The following is a 13,985-nucleotide window of genomic DNA, read 5'->3' as shown; positions in this document are numbered from 1 at the left end:
GAATGCAAAGCCAAGTGGGCCTTAGGAAGCATCACTACGAACAAAGCTAGTGGAGGTGATGGAATTCCAGTTGAGCTATTTCAAATCCTAAAAGATAATGATGTGAGAGTGTTGCACTCAATATTCCAGCAAATTTGGAAAACTTAGCAGTGGCCACAAGACTGGAAAAGGTCAGTTTTCATTCTAATCCCAAAGAAAGGCAATGCCAAAAAATGCTCAAACTACCACACAATTGCACTCATCTCACATGCTAGCAAAGTAATGCTCAAAATTCTCCAAGCCAGGCTTCAACAGTATACGAATCATGAACTTCCAGATATTCAAGCTGGATTTAGAAAAGGCAGAGGAACCAGTGATCAAATTGCCAACATCCATTGGATCATAGAAAAAGCAAAAGAGTTTCAGAAAAACATCTACTTCTGCTTTATTATCTATGCCAAAGCCTTTGAATGTGTGGATCACAACAAACTATGGAAAATTCTTCAAGAGATGGGAATACCAGACCTCCTGACCTGCTTACTGAGAAATCTGTATGCAGGTCAAGAAGCAACAGCTAGAACTGGACATAGAACAACAGACTGCTTCCAAATAGGGAAAGGAGTACAGCAAGGATGTATATTGTCACCCTGCTTATTTAACTTCTATGCAGAGTACATCATGCAAAATGCCTGGCTGGATGAAGCACAAGCTGGAATCAAGATTGCCAGGAGAAATATCAATAACCTCAGATATGCAGATGACACAACCCTTATGGCAGAAAGCAAAGAAGAACTAAAGGGCCTTTTGATGAAAGTGGATGAGGAGAGTGAAAAAGTTGGCTTAAAACTCAACATTCAGAAAACTAAGATCATGGCATCTGGTCCCATCACTTCATGGTAAATAGGTGGGGAAACAATGGAAACAGTGGCAGACTTTATTTTGGGGGGCCCCAAAATCACTACAGATGGTGACTGCAGCCATGAAATTAAAAGTCCCTTGCTCCTTGGAAGAAAAGCTATGACCAACCTAGACAGTATATTAAAAAGAAGAGACATTACTTTGGCAACAAAGGTCAGTCTACTCAAAGCTATGGCTTTTCCAGTAGTCATGTATGAGTGTGAGAGTTAGCCTAGAAAGAAAGCTGAGCGCTGAAGAATTGATGCTTTTGAACTGTGGTGCTGGAGAGAGTCGCTTGGACTGCAAGGAGATCCAACCAGTCAATCCTAAAGGAAATCAGTACTGAATGCTCCTTGGAAGGACTGATGCTGAAGCTGAAACTCCAATACTTTGGCCACCTGATGCGAAGAACTAACTTATTTGAAAAGACCCTGATGCTGGGAAAGATTGAGGGCAGGAGGAGAAGGGGACAACAGAGGATGAGATGGTTGGATGGCATCACCGACTTGATGGATGATGGACATGATTCTGAGCAAACTCCAGGAAACAGTGAAAGACAGCGAAGCCTAGTGTGCTGCAGTCCATGAAGTCTCAAAGAGTCAGACACAACTGAGCAACTGAACTGAACTGAAAAAAGAGGAGGGGGTCTTTGCTGGTGGCTCAGTGGCTAAGGTTGCACTCTCACAATGCAGGGGGCCTGGGTTTGGGAACTAGATCCAAATCCCTGGTCAGGGAATTAGATCTGGTATGCCCCAACTAAGACCCAGCACAGCCCAATAACTAAATAAATAAATATTTTTAAAAGAATAAAATAAGAAAAGGGGAGGTCGAAGGTCTCCTTTTCAGCCCTGCCCCCTCCCGTGTCCATAACCTCTCCTCTTTGTATACGGAGTCACACAGAGGCATCAGTGCTCAGATTTCTGCCGGTTGCAAACTCACAACCTTTGAGAACAAAGGAGGGCGTGGGGAAATGCATGGCAAACTGCTCTCCCCAAAGACTGTGTCAGAGAGCATCAGGGCACAGTCAAAGGACGTCGTCAGATGCTGGGGCCTCGGGATTCTGCTTTTGAGAAATTCTCCTTCTTAACGTTTGCTCAGAAAGCTGGAATCATTGTTTCTTTATTCCTGATTTTCCTGTTTCGTATTTCAGAGTGAAATGCTTATCTTAATAAAAGCCCCCTTTTCAATGAAAGAAAAAAGAAAGTGGTATCAATTGCAATGTTAGGAATGCAAATTCAGAGTGGGAAAAAACGCCCAGTGCTACAAAAGATAAGAATTGCAGCGAGTGCAAATAACGAGATGACAGCAGGTGAGTGCAGATCATCACCCAGAACCACGAGCATGGCATTCCTGGCACAGCCCATGGGGTGAAATGTTGCCAAGAAGGCTTTGCTGACTCACCCATCGCTCCTGCAGTGAATCAGCCATCCTACTCACCAAGGCCGGCGTCTGGCTGCAGGATGGGAGGGACTGAGGAGGGGTCCACACCTCACTTGAACCACTGGTTTGAATTAGTCACCTGGGGCACACCTGGGTTTGGGAGGGGCTAGAAGGTGGGAGTCAGAGGGTTTGTGACTGTGGAGGAAAAGAGGATGGAGACTGGTGACTCTCCACCACAGCCTTCTCAGAAGATGGGGGTGATTCATTACACACAAGCAGAAAGCGAGCTGGGATCATGTCTGCTATAACAGCTGCTATAACAAAACACCACAGACCGAGTGGCTTATAAAACACCGGACAGTTATTTCTCACTGTTATGGAGGCTGAGAGATCAACGCACCTGTAGATTCAGCATCTGATGAGAGGCTGCTTATAGCTGGTCCTCACCTGGTGAAAGGGGCAACGAGCCAGTTCCCTGGGGCCTCTTTAATGAGGGCACTAACTCCATCCATGAGGGCTGCACCCTCCTCACCTAGTCACCTCCCAAGGGCCCCTTCCTCTAGCACCATCACTTTAAGGGGTAAGTTACAACATCATTTGTTGCACAGCAGACCAGACTCTGAAGGAGATCACTGTGCTGGAGTGAGCCTGAGCCTGAGGGTGGAATGGTACTTGAGACCCTAGAGAGAGAATCCAGAAAGTTTAAGCCATCTCCTCTGTAAGCCCCTGGACCAAGCAGGTCATGGTTGAGGTCCTGCAGCCTCGGACATCCCACTTGGGGGACAACACTCCTGTGTCCTCTCTTGCATCTACTTCCACAGCTGAGAGACTCCCCCTGCCCCAAAAACAGTTGTTCAGAGTAAGTTAGCTAATTGTGATTTACGAATGCAAAACAGAGTTTTGAACACAGCGTTTCATTTCCTGCCCTTTGACCAAGCTCTCCTAATGTGACAGCACAAACCTAAGCCCAGGTGCATCCAGGTGAGAGTTACCTGCTGCCTGCCTGCCCAACATCCCTCCTCCCTGCAGCAGCTCCCTGGCTTCCAAGCCACTCTTGTCCTGCAGCTCTGGGATGGCCACTGAATCCAGGCCAGGCTAATCAAAGTCACAGTGTTGACTTGAAGATGGACAGGATCGTGGTCTGAAGCCACTGGAGTCATCCCAGGACTGTTGCTGAAACTGCGGGGAGCATGGACTTCCTGCTGTGAGGCTGTAACCTGTGGGGACCATGTGCACCACCATCCACAGCTTGCTGGGAGAGAAGCCACCCCAGAAGAAGGAACTCCACACTCCATGAGGGCCTGAACCAGTCCTCCAAAATCCTGCGGACTTTGATTGCTCACTCGCTTAGTTGTGTCTGACTTTTGAGATCCCACGGACTGTAGCCTGCCAGGCTCCTCTGTCCATGGAATTCCCCGGGCAGAATACTGGAGCAGGTTGCCATTCCCTTCTCCAGGGGATCTTCCTGACCCAGAATCGAACCTGCTTCTCCTGTGTCTCCTGCATTGGTAGGCGGATTCTTTACCACTGAACCACCTGGGAAGCCTGGACTTTAATTACCTACTCAAATAAACTAACCCTTATTTCTTTTTTACTTAAACCACTCTGAGCTATATTTCTGTCCCTTGTAATTAAAAGACATCTGGTGGATTCTAATGGCTCTGTGACCTCAAGAACTTAATACCTGTGTGATGACAGAGAAATCCTCCCGTTTATGGAAGACACCCTGCACCTGGAGAGTAGGGCCAGCATCACAAAAGATGCTCTAGGGTTTAAAACATGGAGACAGCAGGCGGGCACCCAGAGCACAGGCTCCGATGGGACCTGGAGACTTCGGCTGGAGCTGAGCGAGGAGACTCACTCTGCACATACAGGCAGCATGTGTGGGAGGAAAGGGTTCGTTTAAGATGCTCATGTTATGAGAAGTTCAAGATGGTGCCTGAAGCTCCCTTGGGAGGAACCTGCTCACTTGGGCCCCAAACCACAGCACAAAGGCCAGGTGACTTATCAGATAGGTCCATCCTCACTGCTACAGGCAGGAACCTTCTCTTAAGCTGGTCTAAGTAAAACAAGGGAAGTCATGGGCCTGTGCGGATGGAAGTCCACAGGTGGTGTGGAGGCAGGGCCTCGTTCACCAAAAGCAGGAGGGGGCCACCAAATGTCTTTTAATTACAAGGGACAGAAATATGGATCAGAGTGCTTTAAGTAAAAAAGAAATAAGGATTAATTTATTTGAGTAGGTAATTAAAGTCCAGGCTTCCCAGACGATTCTGTTCTCTAGCTCCAAGGTCCAGGCAGGGTCCTGCTATTGGTGCTTATTGATCATTGTCTGCTGCCCTTTGACACTCACATCCTGGACGATGGAATGGACTCGGGAGGTCAGGGCTGGAGCGTGATGATCACCAGAGGTGCCCCCAAAATGCTGGTCTGGGAGGGAAAGCTGGACAGATCTCACCCACTCCTCAAGACTTCGTGGACCCTCCTCCTCCTTGGGCCCATTCCTCTCGCATCAACTCTGCTGAATGGGAACGTGGGCATGTCATTGGCATCTCCGGTTTTGCCTGACACCTCCATGCTCATCTCCCCTCAACTAGTCCACCAGCCCTCCCTGCTCCTGGTCATTCTGTCCCACCTGCCTCAGACCTCAGGACCGAGAGGGCTCAGGGAAGATGCTGAGGAGAAGCAGGGACATGTGGTTAACCAGCCTCGTCCCCCCATGCCCTTGGGGCTAAGGCTGAGGGCACTTTCCAGAGCAACAGGGCACCCCTGATACAAGCAAGACCAGTAGAGGGGGAAGGGTGTGGGGCTGGTACGGGTGGAGGACACCTCAGGCTCTTCCTAACCTCTGGTTACCCTGAACACACACACACACACACACACACACACAGTGCAGCAAATCAAGTGACTTCCCAGAACAAAGAAGATCCACTCGAAGATAATTTGCTGCCAATGTTTCAAAGCAGCCGGCAATTTTCAGACGGCAGCTTCCTTTAATTACAAACAAAACTAGAGAGCTGCCAGACTGCCCAGCTCTGCCCCAGGCAGGTGCCCTGGCTTATGGAAGGCAGTATGGATGAATCACTCAGCCAGGATGGAACACCATCCACCCAGGAACTGGGCTTTGTCTTGAGGCTTTGTCAGCCAGAGATTGGGGGTCAGGGGTCAGGGGCATCAGACAGGAGTCAGGGACAACAGCCGTGGGTCTGGAGATGTTGGACCAATCACACATGGGCTTCTCGGCAAGGCTGCTCAGCATGTCTCAGGGACAAGTCAGAAGTGTCGCAAAGGCACGAGTACCAGGGCCTGGGTTCTGACCCAGAGACCATGGCCAGGGCCAGTGCTGGAGCTGGGACACAGCAGGGCCCTCAGCCTGTGGAGATTTCAGCTGAACCCCATGAAATAATTAAGACATTGGAGGTCAAGTGGCAAAATGAGGACCTGGGCCAGCTGCCAGGTCTGCATCCAGACTCTGCCTGGGGCAGGGCCCCACATGCGTGGCCTTGGTTTCTCACCAGTCTGAGGAGAGTGTGATTCCAGAAGTGCAGGCGGCCGTGTCTGGACACGTCCCATGGCTGGGCTTGGACACGGGACCCAGTGCCCGGGGGAGGGGCAGGAGGGCTTGAGTGTCACGTAACTACTGGACGCACGTGTGGTCAGCTCCTGTCCTCCAGCCCAGGGTCCGAGCACTGTCACCCAGCAGCTCCCCCAGTCCCTACAACAGCTCTGCCCAGTAGGACGGCTCTCAGCCCTGGGGAGATGAGACCAGGCACAGAAAGTGGGGACCTGGCATTCTGCTCCGATGGCCTATTCAAGGTCTGGTAAAGGGGCCGGGATGTCAGGAGAGAGACAGAGAGACAGAAAGACAAACAACAAGGGACAGAGAAACTAAGAATCAGAAAGACAGACAACAGTCACTCGGTGCCAAACCTCCTGGAAAATGCAGGTCTCGGAGAGGAAGCTGCCCGTCCTCCCCGCCATGCCCAATCCCCTCCCTACCCCACTGCTCTCCAAATCAAGACTCTGCCCTTCTTAGCTGCTCGACCCCACAAGTCCTGCCTGGAAGGGAAAGAAGGCCACCCACCCACTCGCCAGACCACCCCGCCCTTCTCCTGGGTCTGGGGAGGGTGTCCAGGCTGCAGGGCGCTGCTGCCATCTAGTGGTCACATGGGGTCCTGCGTGCCCTGGGGGCCTCCTGCCCTTAGTCCTCAGCAGGTGCCTCAGCCCAGCTCACTTGGATGCCCAACCTCTCTGTCCAAGGTGGGCCCATGCCTGTGCGTAGATTCACACCTCACCTCCCACTGTTCACGGTCAAAAGGAAGGGGGACCATGGCACACTGCCATCTAGCTGTCTTCCCATGGTGTGTCCAACCTTGACAGCTCTGGGGAACTTCCCAGACCATCCCTCCATCCACATGCTCTGAAGCTTTCTCGTGACTCTCTGGGGTGCTGGGTTTGGAGTAATTGCACAGAGGAGAGGTGCCTTCCCAGCATGTAGCACTGGGGTGCTCATTGTCAGTGTGGCTCGCTGCCGCTGACCTTGACCCCTGGGCTAAGGTGTTGGCCAGGCTTCTCCTCTGTCCAGAAGCTGGTCACTCAGTCAGCCCACCCTCAGGGGAGGGGGGCTGTGGGCTGTGACCCCAGGGCCTTCACAGGCCTTTCTCGTCACTCCTGGCTGGGCCCCGGGCAAGCTGCTGGGTCTCAGAGCCGTGGTGAGAACGTGGCTGTCCTCACCAGCAGGTCCGCCACCTGGAGAAGGCACAGGCGGAGCTGAAGACCCAGGTGGGCCGAGGAACAGACCAGGTGGGAGCGGGAAGAGCTGGTGGCTGGTGTCTGGGGAGGACCTGGGCAAGACCCACCTGAGCGAGATCCCGGACAGCTGCCAGGAGCCAGGAAGGAGGCGGAGCATCCCACCCTGGGGGACTCCCCCATGTCCCCCGTGAGACCCCCCGGACCCAGCTGAGGCCACAGGACACCCCCCACACCAAGCATGCTCGAGGGTCCCAACTCTCCATCTCCTGGGGCCAGGCACGCACAACTTTGGGCAAAAGCACAGCCAAGCCCCTTGTGTCCGGGGCCAGGACTGGATCTCCAGATGACCCGGCTTCTGTGCCGTCTCTCTGGGGAAAGAGGAGAGTCCTGAGTCCTGAGTCCTACAGTGGTTGCCTTCTAGTGCCTGCTCCTGCCCTTTCCTCACCCGCCCCCTGCCCCCACCTCCCCCCCCACACACAGAAGGCACTGGGAAAGGCCAGAGCCACTAGGGCTGGGCTGCCTGAGGGGGTCTACCCAGGGTGAGGGAGCCCTAGAAGCAATGTCCCCTCTGTCCACTAGGTGTCGTGCTTGGCCATGCCGTGTACCAAGCCACCTGGAGCATAAAGGACCCTGGCGGCTGGAGCTTCACACCACCAGCAAGCCCTTATCAGGGGGGGGTCTGTCTGCTGATCATAGAGGCTGGTTCAGACTGGAGCCCATGGACACCCCCAACTCCTTCATGCATACGTAGGCAAGTGTCTCCCCAGCCCCTCTTCAGACCTTGACTACTCAGGGTGGGGAGAGGGGACGGGCTACAGTCCTAACAGGCTCCCAGGTGATTCTGCTGCTGCTGTTGCCCTGGAAGCTCTGGAGCAGCCCTGACTGGTGGTGGCGGGGACCGCCATGCAGAGCCACCATTCTGACCCGACCTTGTATGGACACAGTGACCTGAGAGGAACCTTGACTCTCCTGGTCTGGGGCAGGGGGCAGGAATTCTCCTAAATTCCTAATTCAGGTAGGAATTAGGAACTGGAACCCTGCAATTCCCTGTGTTCTCGTTAATCCATCCAGGACCAGGTGTGAAAACTCAGCCCCTGATCCAGGGAATACTTGCTCTCAGAAGAAAGGAGACAGCCCACCCCTGTGAAGACTCCAGAGCTCTGATGTCCTGAACCTGACTCACCTGGTCAGTCCACAAAGCTGCCTAAAATCACCCTTCTTTGAGGGGAGGGGACCTAGGGGGCGACGCTACAGGGGGGCCATGGGTAGGATGCCTTGCCTGTGTCCACCTTGAGAGTCAAGGACCCCTTAGCACCCTCACCCGTCTCCACCGAGAGAAAGCCCCCAGGGTGCTGGTGCTGTGTTCCCCATCGGTGAGTGTGGCAGCAGCTCAGAATCCCAGCCCTGCCGCCTGGGGGCTGGGTGGCCACAGCACTGGCTCAGCCTCTCTGTGCCCGGTGTCCTCACCTGTAGGTGGGGAGCTGCGGTTCCTCGACCACAGGGCCCCTGAGGGGACAGGCGGGGGAACATTCTCAGGTCCCAGAAGCTTGCCTGACTGGCAGAGGGGGATACGTGAGTGTCTGCTGGGAGGAGTGCGTGGAAGGAAAGGAGCATCTGGAAGCATCAGCCGTGTCCCATCTGCCCCTGAGGACTCCCAGAGCAGGGCTGGTGGAGGAGGGGATGGATGTTCCTGTGGACCCATGTGGGATGTTGGCTGTGCCCTGTCCATGTGACCTTAAGACTCTGGAAACAGCAGTCATCTCCAGGCAGGGGCTCGGGTGCATCAGTGGGAGAAAACATGCTGCGTTGCAGTTTTCTCTTTGTACTGCTTACAGTTTTTAACCAAGTCTATATTACTTTTTCCAATTAATGATAAAGTTGGGCCTAGGGTTTGCAGGGGAGTTAATGGCACTGGCCAGTGCCCTCTGCATCCTAGGACCTGCCAATGGCTTGGCAGTTCGGGCAGAGCTGCCTTCTAACAGGGCATCAAACCAGTGCCATCATCTCAGGGCAATGCAGGGCGGCTGGGACGCCCCTTACGATCAAAGGTACCTCCCAGCAGCAGGCCCCGTGGAGCTCCCAGCCAACAGCAAAGGAGCCGTCTCTGGATGTCTGGCCCGTCCTGGGCGATGCGCACAACCCACCTCCATCCTAGTCACACATTGTTCCTGGTGCTCCTCTGCCTCCTGCCTGGCATCCAGGAAGCAGAGACTTGTCCTCTGATTTCCAGCCACTTCCTGGCTCCTACAACAGTACCCAGCACACAATAGGGGCTTAATAAATACTTGGGTCAAGAATTCACTGGCTCCACATTTCTTTAAGTTTTAGGTTTTTATTTATTTATTTTGGCTGCACTGGATCTTCGTTGCCGCACAAGAGCTCTCTCTAGTTGTGGTGAGCGGGGGTTACTCTCTAGCTGTGGGGCACAGGCTCCTCACTGTGGCGGCTTCTCTAGCTGCAGAGCACAGGCTCAGTAGTGGTGGCATAAGGGCTTTGCTGCCTCGAAGCATGTGGAATCTTCCCAGACCAGGGATCGAACCCATGTCCCCTAGATTGGCAGGCAGATTCCTAACCACTGGCCCACCAGGGAAGTCCTGGCTCCGAGTTTCTGAGCATGAACCTGCAGAGCACAGCCTCCTAGCCTCAGGGGACCAGGCAGTAGGCTCCTGTCCCCTGGGGCCTGATGCTCACTCCAGGGAGGACTGGAGGGATGACACAGGGAGAGGGCAGAACCTTAACGGGCCGTGGAGCCTGGCCCACCTGGGGCCCCTGGAAGCCCGCGTGCACTGCTCCAACAGTCGGCTGGGACCATGTCACAGTGAATTATTCACTTAACCAAAAGGTATTCAGCAGAGCTGAGCAGCAGCTTAAAGTCCAAGGCCTGCTGATCCATCAGGGACTCTGCCTCTGCAAAGCTGCTCGGCCCTGGAGATCTGCACGGTGCACATTTCCCCGCACTAACGGGTACAGATGTTACTCAGTGAGTTACTTGGTGAGAGAGGCTCTGGATGGATGTGAACTAGGGAGACCCCAATCATCCCACTTCAGCACTCCTGGAAGGGAGAACCTAGCCCTGCCCCCACAAGAATCCTAAGCAGGGGAGCTGGTCATACTGGGTGTTCCTAGAGGAAGAGGAAGGAGAGAAGGCAACAGTGGGGCATAGTCCTGGAAGCCTGCCTGTAGGAGGCAAGACCGCAGCTGGACCTGCTGGGGGAAGGGCAGTATAGATGGAAGGAGAGGACCCTTTAAGCAGAGGACACCCTGGGGAAAGGTACAGACAGGCAGTGCTATGATGGGAAGAAGTGGACAAGGCTGTGGGTGCCATGCGGGCACAACCAAGGAAGGCAGGTGTCCAGGAGCCCAGACACAACCTCCAGGGCAGCAAGTGAGTGACCACAGGTAGGAGAGACTGTAGCCCAGGATGTCAGGCAGGCTGCCTGCAGACCTCACATGACACAGGAAGGTGACAAGGGAGCTGACTCCCCAACCGAAAGCCAGGGCGAGCCCCACAGTTTCTTTCCCTCACATGGACACTGGGTCCCCGTTTCTGCTTCCTGCCCTTAGGCAGGCAGGTGGAGGTCCACCCTGGTGCCTCCTGAGATGGGAGGACACTTCTGAGCAGAAGGCGAGGGGTCATCAAGGCAACTTGACCACAAGGACCTTGGGCTGCCTCTCACAGCCCTGCCTGCCCATGAGGGACACATGGGCATAAGGGTGTCATCCCTCCGTCCTCCACCTAGGTCTGGCCCCTTCCCAATCCTGCCACTCCCAAGGCACCCCTACTATCTGAAGGGACACCCAGCATCCCCCAGCCAGCTGAGTGGCCCTCCCTGATGACATACTCCACCACCGAGGAGTCCTGCCTCAGCTCTTGTCCACCTTGGATTCACCTTCGTTCATCTTGATTCATGACTGGCATCAGGTAGTATTTCCCTCCCACTGCCTAGGCCCTGACCCCTGTGAAGACGAGACAAACCCTGGTTGACCTAGTCCTCAGCTCAAACTGTCCCATCAGTCATGGGGCAAGCACAGGGCAGCCCAGGGCTCAGCCTGTCACCCTCATCCTGAGATGAGAGGTGAGAAACAGAGAGAAAGAGACAGAGATGCAGGAAGAAAGGCTGAGAGAGGGTGAAGGAGCGAGGCAGCAAGAGCGATACAGAAAGAGGGAGACTGAGAGAAGGGGAGACAGAGACAGAAGAGATGGGGGAGAGACAGGGACAGGTGGAGAGGGAGGCGAGGAAAGAGACTGGGAGGTCGGGGGAGAAGGGTGACTCTGCTGCCTCCCCCTGCCCTCCCAGGTGCCGTTGATCCTGGTGACACCCTCCACGCCTTGCAGTCACTGCCTCCCAGAAAGGCAGCAGGCGTGGCCCGGGGCTCCCTCACACCACAGGACGGTATGGCTGCCCTGGATGTCACACACCAGCACGCGTCCCACCTCCAGCTGCTCAAGGCCGCTGCTCTGGCCTCCGAGGGCCCCTAAAGCCACAGCCGCCCCCTCCCTACCAACCTGTGCTCTTCTGCTTGGTGGGTGCTTAACTGGTCACCAAGTATTCTGATGATCATTTTTAGGTATAATCACCCCCATTTTACTAAGGAGAAAATGGAGGTATGAGGAGGCTCAGTGTTTTCCCAAATGTGCCAGAGCCCTTGGTTGGGATCCAAGTTCAAGCCCAGGCATGAGATGGTGGCTCTGGTCTCTCAGGGAGAAGCACCCCAGTGACCGAGCACACAGGAAGTCACCCCTGAGCTGCTGGCGGGTGCTCCCTGCTCACAGGGAGGGCTTCCCTGGTGGCTCAGACGGTGAAGAATCTGCAGATCTGCCTGCAATGCAGGAGACCTGGGTTGGCAGGAGATACCCTGGAGAATGGAACAGCAACCCACTCCAGTATTCTTGCCTGGAGAATTCCAGGACAGAGGAGCCTGGAGGGCTACAGTCCATGGGGTCGCAAAGAATCAGACATGACTGAAGCAACTAACACTTTCACTTCCCCCCACCCCGACCCACCTCACAGGGAAGCTGGAAATGGGCCATCTGGGAGTGTTCACTCCAGGCCATTAGCATCTGCTACCAGCCAGGCCAGAGGACCCTGTCGATTGTCTAGACCTTAAAAGGTGAACCATGCAGATCAAACCGGGAAAGGTTTGTAGCCATTACATTGTGAGTAGCACCCAGAAGCCTCGCAATATTCGTCCAAAGTCTACAATTCGTACTCAATTCAGCAAAGAAGCCACACGTGTCCTGACAGGGGACTTGGGGATGTTCTGCCTTCAGCATTCGTGGCTGTGCTTCCCTCTCGCTCCTGAACTTGAGCGGGTGTCGACTTGCATCTTCCAGCCACACTCGCGGCAGACGAGAACAGGGGCGGACCGCGGCGAGTCGGGAAGACCCGCAAGAGCTTTGTGTGGGGAGCTGCTGGCTGCCGCGTCATGAGGACGCGGTATGTGGACCTGATTTGCGAGCTGCGCGCTACCACACCCCCGTCAGGATGGCAACACAAGTGCACGTTTACCTCGGCATCCTCCGGAGAGCCGGCTTTTGAACAGGTACCAGCGGCATAGCCCCAGCCCCGAGATGGGCAGTCGGGAGGTGCCCACTGAGAGTGGGGGCTCTCAGCACCCTCATCACCTCACCAACACCCCCTCTCCCACTTCCTCTAAAGTGCTCATTATCCTTGGAAACCTCTACCCCATTCTTCCTTTATTGAAGTAGGCAGGGACTATTATGGGCCATTTTGTCGCCGTGGCAACCGCTGTGGTCTGAAGGGTTTGGAGAGCTCTGATTAGGCTGGCAAGGCTGCTGTGATGGGAAGTGATGAGGACAGCACATCAAGGGGGGGGGGGGCTTTTATGAGGCTGAGCATGAAGCCCACACCAAACATCCTCTCTGCATCATGGGGAGGGATCCCACTGGCAGCTGAGTCCAAATGGAAAACTAATGAGGCAGCGTGACCCATGGGCCCTTGCCGATATCCTAGCAAGCCCGTTCAGAGGGTGAAAGCAGCAGAGACCCACCCAGGCCTCTCCTGGGGAAAGGATGTGGGAGCCCGGCTTGGTCAGACCCCCAGCCATGCCCTGGGCACCTGGGGGGTAAGTCCTCACACAGGGAAGGCCGCTCCCTACCCCAGGACACTGGGGGGTCTTAGGTGGAGCTGTCCTCAGGAAGGCCACACATCTCCCAGGAGCTCATACCCTGTGTGTGAGCTCATACCCTGTGTGTGAACTCAGGAATGAAAACAACACGTATTCTACAAAACTAATGACCGCTAATTACAGGAAGGCTTCCCCTGTCCTGCTTCTAAGTCAAATTATCACCATCCTCCACTTCAACTATAGCTTTTTCAGATAAAGTAATAGCTAACACTTGCTGGGTTTTTCCTCCATGCCTGCCATTATTTAAAGTCCTTTAGGTGGTTATCTCAGTGGCACCAGGGACCAGTTTTGTGGAAGACAATTTTCTACAGACCTGGTGGGTGGAGGGGATGGTTTGGGGATGATTCAAGTGTATTGAAATTATTGTGCACTGTATTTCTATTATTATTGCATCAGCTCCACCTCAGATCACTAGGCATTAGATTCTGGAGGTTGGGGACCTCTGGATTATTTCATTGAATCCTTCATAGGAACCTTAGAGGGTGGATACAGTTAGTCTCTCTCTTTTACAAATGAGGAAACTGAGGGCAAAAGGTCAATAACGCGGTTAAAGCTGTGTGGTTAGTAAGGGCAGAGCAAGGACTGGGAGCCTGAAGCTTATTTTCTGACTGTCATGATGCACACATGGACCCCGGCAGGCCAGGGTCAGAGTGAGGCACAGTCCCATCCAGTGCCAGCCCCATTGCACTGTCCACCCCAGCCTCAGCCTTCCACAGGTGAAATGAGAGGGGAATGGGGGGCTGGGAATAGCATCTCCCCAGGGGCACAGGTGGAGTGAACCCCCTGCAGCCCACTCAAGCGGGACCCTCACTCCAGCTTCCCTCCCAGAG

This window comes from Bos grunniens, chromosome 17 (assembly GCF_055505025.1).
Source record: "Bos grunniens cultivar Pamir isolate PY7600 chromosome 17, Bosgru_T2T1.0, whole genome shotgun sequence".
Classification (NCBI taxonomy): domain Eukaryota; kingdom Metazoa; phylum Chordata; class Mammalia; order Artiodactyla; family Bovidae; genus Bos; species Bos grunniens.
Note: the sequence above shows the minus strand (reverse complement) of the source record.